Source organism: Pelodiscus sinensis, chromosome 9, assembly GCF_049634645.1.
Source record: "Pelodiscus sinensis isolate JC-2024 chromosome 9, ASM4963464v1, whole genome shotgun sequence".
NCBI classification, from domain to species: Eukaryota; Metazoa; Chordata; order Testudines; family Trionychidae; genus Pelodiscus; species Pelodiscus sinensis.
Window position 1 is genome coordinate 42,277,934 of NC_134719.1, and position 19,414 is coordinate 42,297,347.

Here is a 19,414-nt window from a genome sequence, read left to right on the forward strand (position 1 = left end):
TTTCCTATAAGTGTAATCTATGCAAAAGGACTTTGTTTGGTCAATGGCGGGCCTGACCTCCTAGTTTTAAATAAAGTAAAATATTGATTTATATCCAAAACAAAATGTTTCAACATTGTCTTTTTTTATGGCAGGAGTGAGGAAACTTTTTTGGTTCAGGAGCCACTGACCCACAGAAAAAACAGCCAGAGCCACACAAAAGTGAGAAACAAACGAACAAACAAACGAATCGGGGGGAGGGGGAGGGGGCAGTGGGAGACAAACTCTCACTGCAAATCCAACATTGTGTTTCTGGAACACCAAAACATGAAGCTAATTTGTGGATCTAGAGAGGGGAAGAATTCTGTTATGTTTTCTTGCTCACTGTTTTATGTAAAGAGGGATTTTCTGCTCTCATTTTAATTGCTATGGATTGTATTTTTAACAGGTATCAGAGACCGGGATCTTGAGATTTATCTAAATCCATCAACACACTCTTTATATCAGTCTGAGCAAAACAGGGTCGGTGGGCCATATCTGTCCCACCAAGCCACTGGATCCAGCCTGCAGATGCAGCAGGGAGCCTCAGGTAGACTCCCCGCTTGCCCCACCTTCTCCTGCATGTCACTCAGAAAAGTGCCTGCTGGGCCATTTGTGTTTCACAACTGGGGTTGGGAGAGAGGCTTCATGTGCTGTCCCTGCTCCAGCACAATCCTATTGGCCAGCTTCTGGCCAATGGGAGTGCCTGTTTGAGGAACAGGCAGCGCCCAAAGCACCACTCCCCCCTCCAGCTCTTATTCACAGATGCACATGGCCCCTGGAGCCTGTACAGCAGCAGGGCTGGCAGGGAGCCTGCCTGAAAAACATGTTGGGCTGCTGGCTGGGAGTCACCCAAGTAAGTCTCCCGGTCAGAGCCTCTCTCTAGCACCCCAGCCTCCCGCTCCATCCAACCCTCTGCCCCTTACCCTACATAACCCAAAACCCTCTGTCCCCCTCTTTCACCCATATCCTCTCCTAGGGTATGGCTACACTAGCCACCTTAGTTCCAACTAGGGTGGCTAATGTAGTCACTCAAACTTACAAATGAAGCCAGGGATTTAAATATCCCGGGCTTCATTTGCATGTTCCCAGGTGCCGCCATTTTTTGCCCGCCATTTTTTGCCCCCATTTTTTGCCCAGTAGCTCGAACTACCTGCCTGTGGCTACATGCGGTACGGGCATGTGGCACGTTCCACGAGGAGTAACGGTAGTTCAGAATAGGAAGCCTAATCCGAACTACCTAGTTCATGCCGCGTGTAGCCGTGGGCATGGAGTCCAAACTAGCGGACATTTTAAAATGGCGGTGCCCGGCAATATGCAAATGAAGTCCGGGAAATTCAAATCCCGGGCTTCATTTGCAACTCCGATTGCCTACATTAACCACCCTAGTTCGAACTAGGGTGGTAGCGTAGACATACCCTAATAGATTAGTAAGACAGGATTTCCCTTTACAGAAACCATGTTGACTTTTGTCCAACAAATTATGTTCTTCTACATGCTTCACAATTTTATTCTTTACTATTGTTTCGACTAATTTGCCCGGGACTGAAGTTAGACTTACCGGTCTGTAATTGCCAGGATCGCCTCTAGAGCCCTTTTTAAATATTGGTGTCACGTTGACTACCTTCCAGTCATTAGGTACGGAAGCCGATTTAAAGGATAGGTTACAAACCACAGGTAATAGCTCAGCAATTTCCCATTTGAGTTCTTTTAAAACCCCTGGATGAATGCTATCCGGTCCCGGAGATTTGTTAACATTAAGTTTTTCTATTTGTTCCCAAACCTCCTCTAATGACACTTCAATCCGGGACAGTTCCTCGGATTCATCACCCACAAAGGACGGCGCAGATTCGGGAATCTCCCCAATGTCCTCAGCCGTGAAGACCGAAGCAAAGAAATCATTTAGTTTCTCCGGAATGGTTTTATCATCCTTGATTGCTCTTTTTATGCTCGATCATCTCGGGGGCCCATAGGTTTTTTTAGCAGGCTTCCTGCTTCTAATGTATTTTAAAATTATTTTGTTATGTCTTTTTGAGTTTTTGGTTAGCTGTTCCTCAAAATCTTTTTTTGCTTTTCTTATTACATTTTTACACTTGATTTGACAGTGTTTATGTTCCTTTCTATTTATCTCACTAGAATTGGACTTCCACTTCTTAAGAGATACCTTTTTGTTCCTCACTGCTTCTTTTACATGGTGGTTAAGACACGGTGACTCTTTTTTAGGTCTCTTGCTATGTTTTTTAATCTGGTGTATACATTTAAGTTGGGCCTCTATTAAGGTGTCTTTAAAAAGTTTCCATGAAACTTTCAGGGAGTTGGCTTTTAATTTCCTATGCCTTTTAATTTCTGTTTAACTAACCTCCTCATTTTTGTGTAATTCCCCTTTTTGAAATTAAATGCCAGGGCGCTGGACTGCTGAGGTGTTCTTCCCACCACAGGAATGTTGAATGTTGTTATATTATGGTCACTATTCCCAAGCGGTCCTGTAACGGTTATTTCCTGGACCTGATCCTGCACTCCACTCAGGACTAAATCGAGAATTGCCTCTCCCCTTGTGGGTTCCTGCACCAGCTGCTCCAAGAAGCAGTCATTTAAGCCATTGAGAAATTTTATCTCCGCTTCTCTTCCTGAGGTGACATGTATCCAGTCAATATTGGGGTAATTAAAATCCCCCATTATTATAGAGTTCTTTATTTTGGTAGCCTCCCTAATCTCCCTCAGCATTTCAATGTCAGTATCGCTGTCCTGGTCAGGTGGTCAGTAATATAGCCCTACTGCTAATTTCTTATTATTGGAGCATGGAATTACTATCCATAGCAATTCTATTGAACGTGTTGATTCACTTAATATTTTTATTTCATTTGATTCTACATTATCTTTCACATACAGTGCCACTCCACCACCCACCCGGCCTGCTCTATCCTTTCGATATATTTTACATCCCGGTATGATTGTGTCCCACAGATTTTCCTCATTCCACCAGGTTTCAGTGATGCCTATTATATCAATCTCCTCATTTGATACGAGGTACTCTAGTTCACCCATCTTATTAGTCAGACTCCTAGCATTTGTGTACAAGCACTTTAAAAATTTGCCACTGCTTATTTGTCTGCCCTTCCCTGATGCATTCGATTCCTTTATACGCGGTTGTTTGTCTGCTCTGGCCCATTGTTTGCCCTCTCCCCTCCTCTCTTTCTGACTACATCTTAGAGAATCTCTATCAATGGATTCTCCTCTAAGAGAAGTCTCCCTCCGATTTACGTGCATCTCTGCACCAATCGGCTTTCCCCCATCTCTTAGTTTAAAAACTGCTCTACGGTCTTTTTAATGTTTAATGCCAGCAGTCTGGTTCCACCCTGGTTTAGGTGGAGCCCATCCTTCCTGTATAGGCTCTCCCTCTCCCAAAAGTGTCCCCAGTTACTAATAAATCTAAATCCCTCTTCCCTACACCATCGTCTCATCCATGCATTGAGACTCTGAAGCTCTGCCTGCCTACCTAGCCCTGCTCGTGAAACTGGAAGCATTTCCGAGAATGCCACCATAGAGGTCCTGGATTTCAGTCTCTTTCCTAGCAACCTAAATTTGGCCTCCAAGACATCTCTCCTTCCTTTTTCTACATCATTGGTACCTACATGTACCACGACCACCGGCTCCTCCCCAGCACTACACATAAGTCTATCTAGATGCCTCAAGAGATCTGCAACCTTCGCACCAGGCAGGCAAGTGACCATACGATTCTCCCAGTCATCACAAACCCAACTATCTAACTATCGAATCACCCACTACTAACACCTGCCTCTTCCTAACTGGCATTCCCTCCCCCTCAGGAGCTATCCTCAGTGTGAGTGAGTACCGCAACATCCTCTGTGAGGAGGGTCCCAACTACAGGATGGCTTCCCTCTGCTCCCATTGAATGCTCTGTTCCCTTGAGACTTTCATCCTCCTTAAGAGCACTGGGGCTCTCAGACTGGAGGTGGGACAGTACTACAGTGTCCCAGAAAGTCTCATCAACATAGCTCTCTACCTCCCTTAGCTCCTCCAGTTCAGCCACCCTGGCCTCCAAAGCCCAAACTCGGTCTCTGAGGGTCAGGAACTCCTTGCAACGGGGTGCACACATATGCCACCCTCCCACAGGGCAGGTAATCATACATGTTACACTCGATGCAATAAACAGGATAGCCCCCACTCTGCTGCTGGGCTTCTGTCTCCATTTTTCTAATGAATAAGTTTAAGTATAAACTGGAATTCTTTTTAAACCTCTGGAATATAGATTATTATAAGGGTTATGTTTTAAAGAAGGTCAGAAGTCACTAGTGCCCTCTAACCTCCTCCTCTAAACTCCCTCTCCAAACTCCCTGTTAGCTGTTCCTGTTCGCAAGCTCCCTGGTCCCTGAGTCAGAGGCTTATATAGCTCTGGTAGCCCCTCCCCCTGACTGAGGCTCAGCCAATTAACAGAGGCTTCTAGATTGCAAACCTTTTAGACGCTCCTTCAAACCAACCAACCAACCAACCAACCAACCAGACACAAGCTCAGCACACAGCAAATAACTCCCCCACACACAAACACACACTCCAGACAGACACTTACCACAAGTGTCCCATTTTTACTCCTCTTTTACCTGGAGAACTCCCTCTCCAAACTCCCTGTTAGCTGTTCCTGTTTGCAAGCTCTGTTTGTATCTAGCTACTGTCAATTGTCCCATATCTATAAGTTCCTTTGGCCAGAAATGGCATTTTTGTTCTGTTTGTACAGCACCTAGCACAATGAGATCCTGGTCCATGACTAGGGCTCTGTGGTGCTATATCAGTATAAATAATAAATAGCACAGCTTTGAAATACAAAAATATTTGATCATTTCCCCCATTGGCATGATTTATTGGGGGAAGAAGAACAACAAATGCCAAAGGCACTTGCTCTATAACATGGTCTAGACACAGGAACATCCTCGTCAGAGAGTGATTTACTTTCAAAGCATCCCCCTGCAAGAACAGGAGAGATTTTTAAGTAGTAATTTTCTAGCCCCCCTGCTGTTGATGTTCACATCTGCCATGCAAACTGTAGGAAAATGCTGCTATTTTCTGATATTTTTTATTAGTAAATACTTGAAGAAATGTGAACATCAGCTTGCAGAGTCATTGAAAAAACTGATAATACTGGATCTACAAACAACTTTTCATACAACATAGTGTGCCTTATGAGATAACATGGTATACAAAACCATACTAAACACAGCATCTCCTCCACATTAGCCCCCCTCCCCCACACACACAGCATGTCTATATATTTGGACTTAACTTTGCCTTTAGACATAGCTGTCCCTTCCACATATGGTGTAAAAAAAGGCATGTGGAAAGGTTTCAAACCTTTGGGGGAATTATTGCCTTGTAATTATAGGCACACAGTGTTTATTTTGTGAGTTTTGTAAACCTGTGCACTTCATGCCATGGAGCAATGTGAGGCCAGTAAATACAAATGTGATAATTATTTGCCTGGACTATGGTTGTCCATCTATAGAAACCCAAATATGTGAAAGGAAAACCGACAAATTGCAAAACAATGGGAGCATTTGATGTGTTCTTTAGCGCACACGTCAGTAAAGATTTTACTGAATGATTTACATGGGAATTTCAAATTGACCTAAAATTGTAAAATTAGCAAACTATGGACATTTTAATTATGCTTTAGGGCCCCAACTCTAGGACAGTTATGTCAATGGGAAACTTTCCACTGACTTTAAGGTGCTTTCAAACAGGCCCAAACTCCCAATTCTACATATTCATACACATGCTTATCTATACTGCTGTGAGTAGCTCTATTTATTTCAGTGAGAATGGTCTCAAAGTATAAGCACATTAGAGTGTAATTCTCAAAACAGCCTTAACTTAGTATCATTGTCAACACCTTCATAGGTTATCACAGTTATTAATATGCAGCAATGTCCAAAGAGAAGTCCTTCCAAACTGTAGACTGATCATTTCTTAAATGAAGTTTAACTTCTTGCCATCCATCCGCTGCATGCCTGACTCTCTTTTCACACTGTTTTAATAAATCCATTGAAGTCAATGGGCTTAAATTACTGTAAAACAAGATGGAACTGGAATCAGGGTCAGACTCAGACTCAGACAAAAAGTTTTAGCATGTAAAAAAAATTATTCAGGATCTCTCTTTCACTTTCCTCTATGATACTCCAACCAAAAAAAATCTGACCAATTCAGCAGCTAGTAGTTATTGTTACAAAAAATGCATCTATTTTTAACCTTAATTAAAAGATGCTGAACCAAAGAAGTTTTCAATAACAAGATCTCACCTAAGTTCCCTTGATTTTCATATAGATTGGATGACTTTCCTTTTTCTATGGAAGTGAAAATACTTTGTGTTTTTGCGCCTTAAATACTATGGCCATAAAATAATAGCAGTAGAAATATTTGTGTAGAAACAGTAACCAAAGACAGAAGAATAATTTACACATTCTGTCAATACAATTAGTTTGCAATTTTTGGATGTTCTCTTGATTGTTACCCTCAAACATAGTGCTAAAATACACAGTACATTAAAAGAGGGGTAGTATTACACTGCTGAGTTTTAACATGCAAGCTTCTTCCTTCACTGTTAAAGCTACACTTCAGAGTCTACAGTTTGATTCTAAGATCCATCAGTCAAGCATAATACGGCAGAATGACAAGCAGTAAGTTTCTAGAGGTTGACCTTCTGAGGAGGGTGCCCACTTGTTATGGAGGAGGAGGGAAACATCTAATAAAAAGGAAATTAAAATGATCTCTCAATATTCCAGATCAATGGTTGTAACTAGCTCTCTGCCTTTCACATTTTCGGAGAGTAGCTGCTAAACACCAAATTGCTTAGCTAGCTTCAAAAAGAAAAGAAACATAAAAGAGAATGTGAGGACTTAAAATAAAAAAAATAACACTGAATTACAGTTTGTTGCCTTGGTTAATGCATTCATGGAGGGGGAGTTCATAGAGTTACATAACTGTCTTAAATTGGTTTTCCATTCATATATGGCATTACTCACATTATGGCATTAACAGATTTACTGTGGTTACAGTACACATATTTTAACTCTAGATTAAATTCTCAAATGCCTCCAATTCACAGCAGCATATTGAATTGTTATTCATTTGCCCTCTCTCAATGTATTATTAAAAGAAATAGAGCCACAAAGTGATACTTTATTTTAAGCTTTAAGAGTGTGAGAACACCACTCAAGAGGTTAAACCATAAAGCTCTACAGGGTTGGACCAATTCTGATGGATACTGTAGGAAAAAATCATCTTTCATTTTTTAATGAACCAGTAAAGCCAGATTCTCAATCACTATGTCCCAGTGAAACTCCATTACAGCCAAGAGAGTAATGATTATTTACATCTGTTGGAACCTCATGTTTCTAGTCCATCTTTGAAAAATTATACAGGTGTAAAAAATATGAATAGACTCAGAGTTTAGGGCCAGAAGGAACCATCATGATTATCTAAGTCTTAGCTTCTGAACATTGCAGGCCACAGAACTTTGCCCACCTATTCCTGAAACAGAACCTAACTTCTGACTGTTACTGAAGTCTTCAAATCATGATTTAAAGCAGCGGTCACCAACCAGATCATCGGGATCTTCCAGTAGATCTTGGAACCTCTGATAGATGATCCTGACTCACTTGGCAGGAAGCTATCAAGCACTGTCTCGCTCCCCTCCCCCATGGTAATGCTGCTCCTGCCCTCTGCCTGGGGGCTGCCCCACTCCCTTCAGGGAGCCTCCTGCTTGCTGTTCAGGCCTTGGGAGGGAGAAGAGGAAAGGTGCTGATATCAAGATGTCCCTCCCCCCCCCCCACACACACATTTTGATGCCTTATCTCCACACAGAGAGAAAGGGTTGGAGGGAGCTTGGCAATGCAAATCTCTGTCACTCTCGCACACTGTGTGTGTCTGTCACACTCACAAACACACACTGTCCTTCACTCTCTTCTGACCCAACACATATGTGGGTTGTTGTTGGTACTTCTTTTACTGCTTGCAAAGTGTGTTATTTTGTCAGAAGACCGGATACTGGGCTAGATGGACATTTGGTTTGACCCATTATGGCTGTTCTTATGTTTTTGCCCCAGCTGCTCCCCTTGGAAGGCTGTACAGGAATGACCCTCCTACGAGGGTTAGAAACCTTCAGCTAATTTCAACCCTAAACTTGCTAATAGCCAGTTTATATCAATTTATTCTTCAGTCCACATTACCGTTTATGTAAATAACTCCTGTCTTCCTGGTATTCATTCCTCTAATGTTTTTATGGACAGAAATAATATCTACCGTCAGCCTTCCTTAGGTGAGTCTAAACAAGCTTCTCAAGGTAGGTTTCCGATTTGCTCTGTTTCTGCAACAAGACGCTGGATGTGTTTGTAGGACTTATAGATCTCTCTAGTGCAGTGGTCCCCAACCTTTTGAGGTTGTCGGGTGCCAGGGGGCGTGGCCGTTCGCCCGCTGAGCGCCGGGGGGCGGGGCCGTTCACCCGCTGGGCGGTGGGGACACTTGCGCGCCCGGGGGCGCCCCCCCCTTAGCCGCATGCCCGAGGGCACCCCCACCCCATAGCCGTGTGCCCAGGGCCGGGGCCGGCGCTTCCTCCTCCCCGCAAGCGCCGCGCGCCCGGGGTCGGGGCCGGCGCTTCACCCTCTGCCCCCCGCAAGCGCCACGTGCCCGGGGCCGGTGCTTCACCCCCTGCCCCCCGCAAGCGCCGCTCGCCCGGGGCCGGCGCTTCACCCCTTGCCCCCCGCAAACGCTGCTCGCCCGGGCTGGCGCTTCACCCCCTCCCCTCCCGCAAGCGCCGTGCGCCCGGGACCGGCACTTCCCCCCCGCAAGCACCGCGCCATGTGCCCGGGGCCAGGCCAGCCCCGAGCACCTGGCAGGCGCATGCAAATGCCCCCACGGGCGCCATGGTGCCCGTGGGCACCGTGTTGGGGACCACGGCTCTAATGCATACACCTTTACCTAAAATGGGTCAAATGACTTTGAACTACATTCCAAGAACCACCACCGAAAACCTCCCCAAAATCCTTAGGTCAGCACTAGGTTAGTGCCATGATAATGATGGACGGGGACTGGCTCCTTTAGGTGTAGGAGGAAAGCAAAACTCTTCTTGCAGGTCCCATTGAAATTAGTAAAGCCACCTCAATAAACTCAGAACTTTTCAATAACTAATAACTAACTTTCATAACTAGTAGCCAATGAAATGGCCCCGATTCTGTTGATTTTCTTCATTATGGACATGATCAAATGGAGCAAAACTATAGTGAAAGTTCTGCTTGAGCAAGCACTGCAGGATTAGGCCTTTAATGAAATAATCTCTTCTACCTCAGTTCAAATGCTGGATGTATATAATTAATGCTGTAATGCATATCCTGAGTGTGATTTTTTTTGGATGGTTATAGTGCACAGTAAAACTAGATACTTGAGTTAACCCCCTTTTTTCTAAGAAGTTACAAATTAAAATATCAAAGGAAAAAAATCCCCATTTAGATAATTTTGAAAAGGCTGGATCTATCAGGATGTTCCATGAAATTACAACAGGACAATTTATTATAACTAGAGATTTATTTGAATTGCCTTGATGGAAGGCATGTATCTCTAGTTACGGCAAGACTGAATTTGCTACCAGAACAGATATTATGTAGCCAGTAATTAGGACAATTCATGGCCCAAACGTACAACTCATTTTATATTCACAAAGAGGAAATATGAACACTTGTTAAAATGCTTTATTTTGAGATTACTTCCTCCACCATGTATTCTCAGTGTGAATCACTCCTCATCGGATCAGAAGCATTGATACATAGACATTATGGAACATACAATGAAAAAAAGATCTCTGCATGTTTAGAGAAAGAAAAGCAAAGAGAATTCCTTAGTAATGTATGTCAGATGTTTTTCTCTTTTATTCTTAGAAATGAAAATCTGCAGCTGAAGAAGGCTCGGAGAAGGAAGTTGAGAGGAACTATAATTGTGCCAAAGAGGAAAGGAATGGCAGATGGTACAAAATATAGTATGAAGAGTAGCACCAACAAAGCACCCTGCCACCCATCATAGAAAACCAATCCCCCTTCATTTCTCAAATGATGAGCATAAGCAGGAATAGATGCTGCTGCTAAGATGCCCGATTAACAAATTGTAATTGGTTTTTGCATAGTAGCTTTCATCACAGAATCTCAAAACACTTTACAAGAGCTCTTCATTTCCAGTATAGTATAATCAGGCCAGGTGCCGAGTGTCTCTCGCAATGACATTTGAGGGAGTTCAGCACAATGGAGGAGGCACTTAGCAACATGCATAATCAAGCCCTTTGGACTTACAACACCACTATGCCTCTATGGGACACAGTTAGCCCAGGAAGGGCAGGAATGATCCTGGGGTTCCCTCAGCCCCCTCTACATCTGCCTAAAGAGCAGAGGAAAACATTGGGAACAATTCGACACCAACTCCTGTGAGTTGTACAGTGAGGTCCTGTGTGTAACAGCTGCAGTTTGACCTAATATCTCCATTTAATATGGTCATAATTCATGTGGTAGTATACTTGGCACAGAACCCAATTAGATAAAAACTAGGATAGCCATAGAAACTGAAGTGACCATCGACTCCAAACTCAGAATGGGGTTACTTGTTTGGCTATAAGGAGTAACCCCTCACATGTTTTTCCCTCATACAAACATTTGTCAAGAACTGAAACTAACCTGCTTTTCCTCACGATTTTCTTCTATGTATCTGCCTACAATACCTGGCCCTTGCAGGTACTGAAAGCAAAAGTGAGGTGGGGGGGAAGGAGAGGGGCAATAAGAAATCATCTTGTGGAATTCATAGCCTAATCTTACAGATGAGAGGTTCAGATAGTTTGACTAAATATCCATTGTGTGTCCAAGGTTGCACTCTATGTTGGTGTAAATACATAATACATTTGGGCTACACCTACACGGGCAAGATTTTGCGCAAATACATTTAACCCAAGAGTTTTTGGGTTAAAAACTCTTTTCTTGTTCTCACTTTCACTTTGGGCAGCAGGTTGGGTTGCCAGACAGAGTACAGGCCTTGTGCTGAGGCCGAGGGGTTTGGAGTGCAGGAGGAGGCTCTGGGCTAAGTCTGGGACAGGGTGTGGAGGGAGTGTGGGTGCTGGGTGGGAATTTTGGTGCACAAGAGGTCTTTGGCCTTTGGCAGGAGGTTAGTGTGTGAGGTTTGGGAGGTTGTTTGGGTTGGGACAGAGGGTTGAGGTGCAGAACGGGTACAGGCTCTGGGAGGGAGTTTGAGTCAGGGAGAGACCTCAGGGACAAAGCAAGGGGTTGGGTTGCAAGCTCTGGGAGGGAGTTTAGGGTTAGGGCTGGGGCAAGGGATCAGGACCTGAAGGAGGTGAGCATGTAGGCTTTGGCCAGACAGGTCCCTACCTGCCTTGGCCCTGCATAACTCCTGGAAGTGGCTGGCACATCCCTGTGGTCCCAGATTCATGGGTAGGTAACAATGACATAACTCTATGGGTGTGCCTTGACTACTGATTTTTTTTTTTATAAGAAAGTGGCCTTTTTTTTAGAAAAAACTTCGCCTGCATCTAGACTGAAATTAAATCGAAAGAATGCAGTGTTTTTTCTCGATATTGGTAAACCTACTTTTACCAGGAAGAACGCCTTTTTTAAAAAAAAGAGCTCTTTTGAAAAAAGGCGTTCTTGAACGCAAATAGAGATTTTTTGAAAGAGAGCATCCAGATTGCCTGGTTGCTCTCTTTTGAAAAAGTAGATTTTTTTTTTTTGAAACCCTCGTGGCTGTCTAGACGATTTTTTGAAAGAGGATTTTGTTTGTCTAATCTCTTAAAAATCTGCCATCATGGGGATTCCACAACCACCCTAGGCAATTTATTCTAGTGCTTAATCACCCTACAACGTTTTTCCTAATGTCCTACCCTTGCTGCGATTTAAGACCATTACTTTATTTCCAGTCCTCGGAGGTTAAGGAAAATATTTTTTCACCCTCCTCCTTATGACAACCTGTTATGTCCCTTCTCAGTTTTCTCTTCTCCAAACTAAACAAACTCATTTTTTTCAGTCTTCTCTCAAATATCATGTTTTCTAGACCTTTAATTATTTTTTATTCTTCTTCTCTGGACTTTCTCCCATTTGTCCACATATTTCTAACAAAGTGGCACCTAGAACTTGACAACAGTCCAGCAGAGGCTAAATCAGCACTTAGAAGGTGCATGCAACTCAATTGTTGGTAAGGGGTTTGGATTTACAGATATAGGGGGACAAAAATAGTCAATTTAAAAAAAATCATTTTTAAAAACATTCCCATTTCTTCTGTAATGTAGGGGATATGTGCAGGAAATATGATGGGATGTATAGACTACTCATGAGTAACCAAAATATGCCAAAATTATGCTGATTAAAATCTTTTTGTTACGACTCATCATTGCATATTATATCCCACTGGCCTCCACTTTACATGAATGTAAAAGTAGAAGATAGGCAGCAGCCAAAGGGCACAGAAAATGTGGTGGAAACAAAAAAAACCATGATCCTCAGGCCAGGGAATGGGGGTGGAGGATAAATGTGACTACACGTCACAAGAGAGAGAGCATGCATTCCATGTAGTAGTCACCATTTAAATGCTGTAAATATTGGTACTCTTCCCTAATACCTCACCCTGTTTGTAGGCTACATGTTTGTGCTTCCACTGATGGCTGGTGTCCTCTACTGCTCTTTGACTGCCACCTGACTGTGGCTTCTGTATTTAAAAGTGTTATATAATAAAAGCATATGATGAAGAGGAGGCGAATGCCTGTCTTGTCTCACCCTCATAGAAGTTATTTCTGGTTTGGGGCACACTACTGCCTCTCTTCCTCCCAAAATCCTGGCAAATCAACAAGATCTGACATTTTCCCCTGCAATTCTACATATGAAAATGTTAGTGTCACAACTAAAAAATAGAAAAGAATAAATGAAAAATTTTGCACAGATATAAGATTTGATTTGACTCTCACTCACAGGAAAATCATGAATAAATCTACTGTGCTCCATAGTCACACTGCTGTAAAATTGATGTAGCAAATGAAATCAGGTCCATCCCTGAGACTCATTGATTAGTTCATGGGTGGAAGGGGCAACAGTGGCCAGCCCAGCCCCTGGTGTTTGCCACAATTTAAGAATACTCTAAGGCTATGTCTACACTGCACGTTTTGCAGCAGAAAATATGTTAATGAGGGACTCATTAGCAAATCACAATCACATTAGTATATTTTCTGCCATTTCTTTCTATGCAAGGGTTTTTACACACACAAAAAAAGCAGTGTAGCTGCTTCCGTTTTCTGCTAAAACCATGTTTTGCGCAAGATCCTTAATAACTGGAGAGGCATTAAGGATCTTGCACAAAACGGAAGCGGCTACATTACTTTTTTTTGAGCAAATGGCAGAAAGTACGCTAATGAGATTGTGACTTATGCTAGAGTCTCTCATTAGCATATTTTCTGCTGCAAAAATGTGTAGTGTAGACAAAGCTTTAGTTCCCATACTCCTCTTTGCCTGCTTTGCTCAGCTATGCTGTGCAGGAGTGCTGTGTATTTGCATCACTTATTTGTTTATGTGGGACTTGAGTAGAGTCAGCACCTCTAAAAATCAACCTAAGGTCTTCATCCAGAATATATGTAATACCATTGCCACAGAGCCCAAATCTCTTGCACTTACAATGGTATTAATCAAAGTTAACTCCGTTGCATTAAATGTGATTATACCAGTGTAAATTTGGCATACTAAGCAAACAGATCCAATGAATTAAGTAGGAAGTTATGTATAATTGTACTTATAAATGGTGATAATTAAAAAAAAAAGAAAATACACTAATGAAATTCCACCTGAAGGGACAGTTTTAAAAGGCCTCTTGATTCAACAAAAGACAGGACTATGCAGCACTTTCAAGTCTAACAAGATGGTTTATTAGGTGATGAGCTTTCGTGGGCCAGACCCACTTCCTCAAATCTGAGAAAGTGGGTCTGGCCCACGAAAGCTCATCACCTAGAACACCATCTTGTTAGACTTGAAAGTGCTGCATAGTCCTGTCTTTTGTTTCAGCAAGACCAGACTAACATGGCTACATCTCTATTACAGTTCTTGATTCAACAGATATGTTAAGTGCATTGTGACCAAATGTACCCCTGTACTTACATCCTACACACTATTGCAGTAAGCAGTATGTGAAATGTACCTTGTGAAGTATCATTTGAAAATGAATAACTTGCTGGTCAATATTTTTTGGTAAAATTTATAGAGCAATATTATATGTAAAGTTATGAATATTATTAATTCCTCTGCTATGATGTTGGTAGCATATCTTCAAGCCCACAGAACTCTGATTAAGATGCACTAGTTAAACAAGTCTCTCAAACAAAGGGGTGCATATTTGCCTCAATTTACGTATAAGTAATAAACAGCAGCCTTGAGACAGCAAGAGAGTGAGAAGGCAACTCTTCATTTCAGCATTTCTGGAAAGAGGAACTAGCTCGACCCCACCTTTTCCCCCCCAGACTCACTGCTGTTTGAATAAACTTTGAATTGAGGGATAAGCCTGAGAAGAATCCATTTCAAAGGGGAACTGGACTAGATAAATGAGGGGCAAACATATCCCAGTTCTCTCTCATTCTTTTGCCTGAAACAAAAATGGAGGCAGCTATTTGGACTTCGAGGGCAGAACTTGACTTGAGAATTTGGTCAGTTATGTTGCAGGAGACATGTGGTAAGAATTTGAATTTGGACCAACTCTCATTGGTTAAGTTTCAGCTACTAGGAAGTATTTTATCTTTATTTCTCTTGTAACCATTTCTGGCTTTCATTCTTTTTGCAATTTTTTAAAACTGAAATGTTTTATAACACCAGTTAAGGCAGCAAATTATTGTATATTGACTCCTTATGGGGCAATGGACCTCTACTATCCCAACTGTTCAGGAAAGAACACGTTTTGGGGGAAACTTGGAGTTGTGTTGGAGTCACCCTGTAAATGGTAACCAAGTCTGGTAGAAGCTGTTGTGTTAAACAGAGGTTGCGGTCATGCTGTATCTATATACAGATGCTCAGGTTATGAACTGCATATCTGACTATTTCTGAGGGACACAGATTGCGAACTAAAGCAGCCAATCACTGCAAAGCACCCAAGGACAAATAGTGACACAGCCCTTCACTCATCTGGATTGCATTTCAGAATGTGAGATGCACCTTTCATGAAATGCTACCTGAAACACTCACAAAGCAATCTCAATAGAAAAGAAACTTTATTTCGTATTGTGTGTAATCTGATCACCAGGAATTGGATCACCAGGGTTCCTAGATTTTGAGTTTCAATATAAACTTGCAACTTTGATTTGTTCACTAAAGCACATGAGCCTTTTCGTAAACCTGGGCCAGAGTATCACAAACTTTGCATCAAAATCATGGAATTGTCACAGTTTTGCATGGTTTTAACATGAAGCCAGGTAAAAAACAGCTGAAAACTGAGTTTTGCTTTACAGCTGTTTGTTCAAAATGAAACATAGGGAGGAGGAGAATGTGAACCCAGGTGGCTTTAAATCAGAGAACATGTCTTCACAAACCCTTGAAATGTTAACACTGCCAAGTTTTCCACAGTTCTACTAAGCTCCTCTTTTAAAAGTTCCTCTTTTCCCTTTTGTTCCAGTCATTGTAATTCAAGCCACAAACTTTACTGAAACTTCAACTCAGTTTAAATTAAAATAAAATAAAATCCTTCACTTCTTAACTTTGAAAAACCACTGTCTTTATTCAGACCCCACCAGCAATAAGATCAATAGCTTTCTTTCTCTTGGCAGACTTACACAGAAAAGGAGAGAGGAGAGTTTAATGGCATCTTATGAAGCACTTCCGTACAGAGTATATTATTGGATTTGAGAAAGTAAATATTTTTCAAAGAATCTTTACATTGTAAACAGTCTCATCCCTAACTACGGAACAGAACAGAAAGAAAGAAGCCTGATTCCTCATTATTTCCTTCCCTCCTCCCAAGTAATTTAAATACCATAAAGGGATACACAAAGCTACCTACTATTAGAGATGAGCTGAATTACTAAAATTTGCTTTCCCAGATATTAGATCTTTTGACTAATGAGATACAGGCAGAATAAATATAAGGGGATTTTAAGTGTATGGAAATAGAGAGAAACCCAGATAGAAAATATCTGAAACTAATTTAAAATTTGTTCTTTTGTGATGTCCCAGAACACACACTCATTTACTGCATCTTCTGCTTAAAGGCAGAAGTTTAAAATTATTCAACAGGTGCCCTATGTCCATCTCATACTAGATACTTACAAAAACCTGCTACTCAAAGCCACCATGAAGCTGCCCCTTATGAACATAATCTATAACTATTCTGCAAAAACTAGATTTGAAATTTAATCAAAATTAATTAGGTTCATGAAACCACTTCCGCAGAACATTAACATGCAGAATCAATAGCAAAATGGAAAAAATAGAAATAGGAAAAGTAGAAAAGAAAATAAATAAGAGAAGTGGTTGTTTTTTTCATCATTCTGTGCACTCTGAATAAGCAACAAATGTGCAAATACTTATCCAGGAAATAGGCATTGGAATAGCAGCCCCTCTACCCTGCCTTATCAACTGTTCTAATCCAGCTTTACATTTAAAGTTCTCTCACCTGGGTGAATGTAAACTACTGAGTTACCATTTGCCTCTTATTACAACACAGTGGTGGCTGAGATAATGTATTCCCTACACTCTGGGATTATCTACCATACTATTGTGCAGTAACGGTATGCAAATATTGACTTATTAAATGTCAGCTAGAACTGAGCGAAGAATTCTTGGTTTGGTAATTAACTGGAAAAATCTAAGGTGTGTGTTGACCCAAAACATGTTTTGTCATCTCCCCCTCCCCCCCCCCAAAAAATGAAAACTCAAACAAAAATTCTTTCGTGTCAAACGAAACATTTTGTTTGACCGACATTTATACAGGGGAATACCCTCAGGTCATAGAAGTATTTTTTCTTTATCCCATGAAATTCTGTTCAGTTTTGTCCAATATGAACTATGGAAGTCACCCAATTCCCTTCTTACTCACACAGATCACAGGAAAAATGGGGCAGGCTGCCAAAAATAGCTGAAGATGTTAATATTTTAAGACTAAGCTTGCACAGCTGCCAAAGCAGCAGGAAACACCTGGGAGTGGCTACAAATGGCTTAAGAGGGTGTGGAGGAAAGGTGAAAGACTGGACTTCCCAGCAACTGAAACATTTATGGTGGCCCATGTCCACATCCCAGAGAACCATACGGGACATGAGCAATGCCAGATTGGTTGGAAAAGCCTGAATGATGTGACTCCTCACTTCCAGTTTTGAAACTGGTGGAGTTCCAGGGATGGGCCAAGAAATTCACCATGGGGGACCGCATTCTGGATCCATGGGCTATGGGTAGAGTAGGAGGACCAATCAGTCCATATCCTGAACAGGGTCTCAGCAACCTATCCCACTCTCTGAGAGTACCAGATAGGGTAGGAACTCTCTTCCCCCAGTGCTGGGGTGGGGGAGAGGGGAGGAGGAAAGAGAAGAGATGCATGTGTACACCAAATTGGGCCCACTCTGGACCCAACTCCATACCGAAGCACTTCAGCACATTTTTCCTGTTGCTGCCAGCTGGTGTCATGTGTTCTGTAGACCATGTGGCAGCAAACTATGTTGCAATGCTAAAGGTTCATTGTTCAGCCCCTGCTTATAATGTGTCCTGGGAATTGTTACAGTTGCAGTTATGTTTTTGCATTATTTTTTCCCTTTAAAAACACCGACAAGTTTCATGCAAAAATTAGCAGAAGAATATTATGTTGCAAAGTCAAGCACCAGAAAGTTAGGCAATACCAGATTTATCCTAGTCTGTGCAACATTAATTTCCCTCTCCACCCTCCCCCTCACAGATGTAATACGGAATTACATGATGAAAGTGTTCTATTCTACAAGACTTCCTGCTTCATTTGGTCAGATGGACGCATAAGAAGTCAGAATAAAGATTGTATGGGCAATCATAAATGTGGCATTTCTTAAAACACTCGTTGTCAGTCAAGTACACAAACTTAAAACAGTTTTGTGCCCTGGATGTATCCTGAAAGGGGTCAGTTTTAAGAAGCCAAAACAGACTTTGGCAGGACACGTTTTATGTTTAACGTAATGGGCTCATTTTTTAATCAAGCTGACCTCTGAAGAATTCATGAAAGGCTTATCAAAATTTGATTATGTGCTTTATAAATCTGTGAGTTCAATACCTTTTTAAAAATGGGAAGCAATAAATACTGACTCCCTTTGAGGAGTATGATGCAATGTAAATGGAATACATGGGTGTTACAGAATAGCGGCCTACAGGCAGTATGTGAGTGCTGAGCTGAAAGTTGAGCATTGTCTTTCCAAGCTGGACACATTTATCTTCTGGTAACCTGTTATTTGAATTTAGGGGTCTGCAGCTCTGCTGCTGTAGTGCTCCAGTGCAGATATTACCTACGTGAGTGGGAGAACTTCTCCTGTAAAGCAAAAGCAGTCGCTATGTTGAGGAGAGCACCGTCTGTACTGGGAGTTAGGTTGATATAATTGTGTTGCACATGGGTGTGGATTTTCCACAATTCAGAGCAACATGGTAATACCAGTGTATTTTGCTAGTGTAGACAAAGCTTAATTCTGGTAGGCGGCACCACATTTGCCAGCGCCAGAGACTGAAATGCTTACATGCTACCCTGGACCTAGCTTCAGGGCGAGGGCCACATCACAGGTGGTTGGTGGCTGCTCCTCCAGCAGCCCTGGCCAAGGCCAGAGATGGAGCCATGTGGTAGGGGGGCTGCTCTGGTGGCTCCCTCCAGGGCCAGAGCACATGGTGGAGGGCACCAGTGCCGTTCTGGTGGCTGGGGCTGCATGGTGTGTGTGCATGGGAAGGGAGTGTCAGGTCTGCTTCAGCAGCTGGGGCCATGTGGTGGGGCAGTGCTTCCTGGGAGACTCTCTTGGGGAACAACAATGCTGGTGGGAACCACATTGGCACACATCTGAACAAGATCACTTGACCTCATTGTGGCCACACAAGACAAAACTCACTCAGCTCATGGATGGAAAATCTTAGAGGAAACACTGGCTGGCTCCCTTAAAATTCATCCATAATCACCGTACTCTGTCATTATAACCAATGGCCATACAGTAACCTCTTAAAAACCATCAAAATATTTGGCTCTGAGTGGTCTCAAAAGAAAGACAAGCTATTATCACAATAAGATTTTGCTGTCATGGCGCAAGAAAATAGCAGCTCCTATTTCCTGTTATGGGGGAATCCAGCTAGGCAATAGACTCACTTATGTTTAGCTCCTTCCTGTGACAACAGGCAGA

At 42.3% G+C, this 19,414-nt stretch overlaps 1 long non-coding RNA gene across 1 annotated transcript in view; it reads right to left on the reverse strand.

Moving 5' to 3' along the window:
• Positions 1-4,962: 4,962 nt before the first annotated feature.
• LOC142830593 (uncharacterized) overlaps positions 4,963-19,414 on the reverse strand; it is a 65,353-nt gene continuing 50,901 nt past the window's right edge. The window contains exon 3 of the long non-coding RNA XR_012905970.1: positions 4,963-6,095. This is a non-coding gene — a long non-coding RNA (uncharacterized LOC142830593). The remainder of the gene's footprint in view (positions 6,096-19,414) is intronic.